At 38.4% G+C, this 5,000-nt stretch overlaps 1 long non-coding RNA gene across 2 annotated transcripts in view; it reads left to right on the top strand.

The window, feature by feature from the left end:
- LOC137973250 (uncharacterized) overlaps positions 1-5,000 on the top strand; it is a 16,215-nt gene that overhangs the window by 9,889 nt on the left and 1,326 nt on the right. For both annotated transcript variants that reach the window (XR_011117196.1, XR_011117195.1), the window contains exons 5-7: positions 979-1,060; positions 2,303-2,390; positions 3,234-3,462. This is a non-coding gene — a long non-coding RNA (uncharacterized lncRNA). The remainder of the gene's footprint in view (positions 1-978; positions 1,061-2,302; positions 2,391-3,233; positions 3,463-5,000) is intronic.

Below are 5,000 nucleotides of genomic sequence, written 5' to 3'. Positions count from 1 at the left end.
TTAGACCACAACACGGGGGACTACGTCCCCTACTCTTATCGAACAGTGAGTGGGTTCTTTAACGTCCCATACTACTTAATTTCCAACAAGGGTTATGAGACGGGGTTAGGGTTAGTTATTTTCTAGGGGACATTGTAACTTACTTAAGTTAACGCCATTCTTCCTTCGGAGGTAATTTACCTTTATTTAATTCACCTTTGATGCAACCATATTGCCCCTCGGTTATGTAAGATTTAAGTGGGGTTGGACTTAAAAAAGGACTTTTGCTGAAATTGTCCTTACAAGTTTGGTCAAGCTTTTGCGGTGATTGCCAGCTATGGCTTTTGTTGTGAACAGTTGTCTTTTATCCTTTGAAGCCTTTGCAGCGATTGTGACTTTTGAGCGATTACGGCCTTTGGCTGCATAGTACCTTATTATAGAAAATTAACGCTCCATGAAATTAACGCGAATCGTTAAAATTCGCGTTAATTTAAGTCGCGTTAATTTTGTTGAGCGTTAATTTCCGCGACGTTAATTAAGTGCAGCGTTAATTTCCGCGCTCTTAATTTCCAGTATCTTAACCCCAATTTTGGAAACTGTCCAGACATTCTTGACACCTAAAAAACATTAACTACAAGCTTTCTTTGTTTCCATTTACCCTTAGTTTTTCATCTTTCACAAAAGCTAGGGCAAGGGTTTACAATATTTCGAGTTCATCTTCATCGTTGTCGCTATCAGAAGTGATGTCAATATCTTCTCTTTTGATTTCGCGTATTTAATCGCGTTAATTTCCTTTATTATGAAATTCTACCTCCTCTTTCGCGTTAATTTTCTATATTCGAAAGTCGTTTTCCATTAAATTCGCGTTAATTTAAGTCGCGTTATTTTCCAATACCTTAATTTCATGGAGCGTTAATTTCCTATAATAAGGTAAATCCAAGTTGGCGAGTAATAATTATGAAGTTATAATAATGTAATAATTTGCGGTTGTATTTTTAGATATGAAAAGCCATAACAAAGACTGCATGGATCCCCATCTGAAAATGAAGAGGAGTCGGTATGCAGAAAAGGAAAGTGACAGGTATCCCGGAGATTGAACGTATTTATTTTCCTATAGGCTGTGCTTTCCCGCAAAATGATATCTGCAGCACACAATAAATATTTTTCATCGTCAAGGATTCTTAGACCATGACTTCCTGGCATTTGATTTCTGCTGCACCGCATCACTATTCTTCATCATTATCTGTATACTGTGCTTTCGTAACATATGATATCTTCAGCACCGCATAATTGTTTTTTGTCGCTAGGAAAGACTCTCCCTTCTCGCAATATTATTAGGTTCCGTCTGCATCGCAAAACTGTTATTCACCGTCAAGGATAGACTGTGCTCTCTTGTCATTTCATTTGGTCAGCATTGCAAAACTGTTCATTATCGTCAATGATATACTTTGCCTTTCGGGCTTGGTCAGTAAAGGATTTATTAAATGGGATAAAGCTCGAAAAAGTGATCTTTGATCTTGCGGGACCAAGCGAGAAATCCCGAGCAGGCGGAGCTTTGTTGCCCTCTAGGGTAGCCAATCACAGCGCGGGATTTGGTTCATCTTGCCGCTCACGGAGCTAGTCATATAATAATTATACAAAAATTTGGTTTTATCAACGGAGTTGATAATGTAAATTGGCCACCGTACAGAGATTCTAAAAGCTGACGTTTCGAGCGTTAGCCCTTCGTCAGAGCGAATCCAAAGGGCCCAAGCGATTCGAAGGGCTCTGGGCTCTGACGAAGGGCTAACGCTCGAAACGTCAGCTTTTAGAATCTCTGTACGGTAGCCAATTTACATTATCAACTCCGTTGATAAAACCAAATTTTTGTATACTACTTCCCCACCGACGCAGCACCACAGTTTCTTTAGAAACTAACCCTTCATATAATAATTATAGCAGCTTTTGCAGGTACCGGAGCACAAATTACGTAAAACAAAAGAAACAAAGACGGAAAACAAAATAACTCCAAATAAAGACTAATCCCAAGAGACCAAAAACACAATGCTTTCCGGTACCTGCAGAAAGACCCATAATTATACGGATTCCTTAGAGCCTCGAGATGATGCCTTTTGTTTGAAGCTGAATTTTAATATAACGAAATAAGGCTATTGCTAGTGTCGGATGGCCACATGGATAGATGCGCTATTCAAATATGAACGAGGGTATTTTTCCCTTGTTCGTATTTGCTTTGTGTCTCCTGGCGTGGGTATTGTCCCCTCCGCCCTCCTGGGGTTTTGCTTCTCTCAACCTAGTCCTTCACGCAGCCAAACTTTCTCATTAGGATGCAGAATAATCTGCACAACTGAAAGCGATGAGCTCAAAGGTTTTCTCTCCGTTGGCATGGTCTTCGTCGAAGTGCGGAACAGTGGGTGAGTAAAGCAGTACTCCATTTTTGAGTGTTGGTCCTTCGTGAGAGCAAAAGTGCAAACTTTAATCTTCCTTTGGATTTAAGCTACCTTACATCGGTCCACCTTTGATGCAAGCAAATTTGGGTGTGTTAAATCGGGTCAACTGTGCGTTGAACAAATTAACCGAATTTAGGTCATTCCTTTAAGAAGACAAAGTAAAGAAGAAAGGTTTCGTTCGCTCACGACAATGTTATATTTTTTATTCTTCCTTTGCCCATTACTTTTCCTGTTTTGAATTGAAGTTCGCTGGGACACTTCCAATTTTGTTTCCTTTATAAACAGCCCGACGCCCTTATTTCATCGAGATATGAATCTTGGTTTTCAACAGGTTAAAATAGGCTGATATAATTTTTGTGGAATAAACAGAGTTGACATGTTTTAAAGTTGTGAACGTTAGTTAACACGGTGCGATAATACGGCGTTCCATTTTAATAAGTAGTCGACGTACATTTACTTTGCAACTTTTTAAATCGTCAAATCTTCCTCTTTTCCATTTTGACGTATGTTTTTATCTTAATTTGAACAATACACGGGGTTTAAAAAAAATAATTTTTTGAAGTATTTCTTCTGGTCAGTGCTGACAGTATGAAAAATAATTTTTCTTATTTTGTTTGTTGCACCATTCAATTCATTCCCAAGAGAGTCAACATTACTTTGTATGGGATTCCTTTTTACCTCTGGGAAAGGTTGAACCAATGAAAAAGCGTCTTGCTTTTTGACGCGTTTGTGCTGAAATAATACTTTCAAGCAGGAGCGACAAAAACTGATATTTTAATCCACACCCATTAATGTATCCTCTTGCAGTTACAAGGCGTTCTGATGTTCAAACAGTGTAGGGACGAGTTGACTGTGGTTACTGGAATTGCTGTCGGAGGGAGAATTTGCTGTTTCAAGTCTGCTAAATCAGTGAACCTGCATCATGGGAACCCACAGTTTATACGCACAACTCTTCGCCAGCTTTTAAACTTGTGATAAGCAGAACTGGTAGAAGTGAAGTACTTCAGTAAACACGTTCATGGCAGGATTGACTCCGGTAAGAATTTTCAAATGGTTTATACGTCGAGTTTCTGGTTTGACCTCTTATAAGTTAACTTACGTATTTGTCCTCTAAAAAGAACAAGTTCAAACTTCTGCAAAATTCATGTTCTTCCTCGTTTGGAGCTGACCATGTTTTGGGATTTTGACGTCGCCGTTGTTTCTTTCAACCCGAAGTACATGAAAATATTTCAATATAATGAAAAAAATATATACATAAAGGAGTCATTTTCCATATACGGTTATGGTGTTTTTGACTATGTACTTTTAAACTATTTGACCGACAAAATATTGAAAGGTAACAATCTAAAGAAGTCGCTAATTAATATTTTATTGGTACAGAATACAAGCGCGTAGTTATAGGTGTCAGTAGAAGATTACTATCAGATTGCACTTTCCCTATTGGTTCCGATGCATTTCCTTTAAAGGGGCTAGGTCACGCTGTTTTGGGTAATTTTAATTTTTTTAGTTATGAGCTCTAAACGTCAAATTGGCAGAGCAAGAGTCTTTCATTTGCAAAATCATGGCCACGTAACAATTGAGAATGATCTTCCAGCTGTTTAAATGACATTTTGATATAAACTGATATAAATTTGAAAAAAGGTGGGCCGACGTTTTTCAAATTTACCTAAATGTAATCCATTTCAATCCTCTCCAGTTTTGTCCATCCTTGTCCCTCCTTAGCTTTCCTGTGTTTTGTTTTAATTCCTCTATAGTTTTGAGCCGTTATTTTGTTATTTCAGTTAATTCTATGACCATTTGATCAATGATGAAATTGCCTAAAATTGCGTGACCTAGCCCCTTTAAGGGGAATCTCCATTCCTACTACAATAATTATAAGCCGTGGGAAATACTGTTTTCAGTCAAACTTGTTTAATAAGTGTTTAAGCAACTAGGCGACACGATTGAAGCTACCTTGGCTCACCCATATGACACACTGTTCAAGTCCCTCATTCTTCCTTATGTACAGGCTTTCGCCTAAAAGTCTTAACGGCATTTGATAGCCAAAATCAGTTACTTTCGTCTGTGTTGTAGACTTTATTACGTTATCATATCGAGGAAGATTACAAAGAAAACTAAGATAACACGAAATACTGCTTATATTTTTTCGCGGCAATGAAACCCGTGTGATACATCATCGGTCACCACCATCAGGTGTTCGTTATCACGTGACCAAGCATCAGTTGTTGCACCATAAGGAAAATTCGTGTGCTAGACTAAGGTTACAAACATGAGTTAGTTACCAAGAAACCGTCCTTAACTATTCGCGTGGTTGGTGGGCAAGCTAAACAGACGAAAAGCACATTTTTGCAAGACTACTGCACTAAACCCACTGAAAGGCGATGATAATCTCTCAAATAAGCGCAAGTAGACAACGTTCATGCACCTCGCCCAAGAAGAAAGAAAAGGTTTTAGGGGTGATGACAATGAGGAAAAAAACAACTTAGAGAAACAAGGCCACCAACAAGAAGGAAAAGTCGAAGAGAAACAACGACTAAGTGAAGTTTCTTGAAAAACAATTGATTATTGCTACGC

Source organism: Montipora foliosa, chromosome 10, assembly GCF_036669935.1.
Source record: "Montipora foliosa isolate CH-2021 chromosome 10, ASM3666993v2, whole genome shotgun sequence".
Lineage (NCBI taxonomy): Eukaryota > Metazoa > Cnidaria > Anthozoa > Scleractinia > Acroporidae > Montipora > Montipora foliosa.
This window is presented reverse-complemented; position numbering and strand designations above follow the sequence as displayed.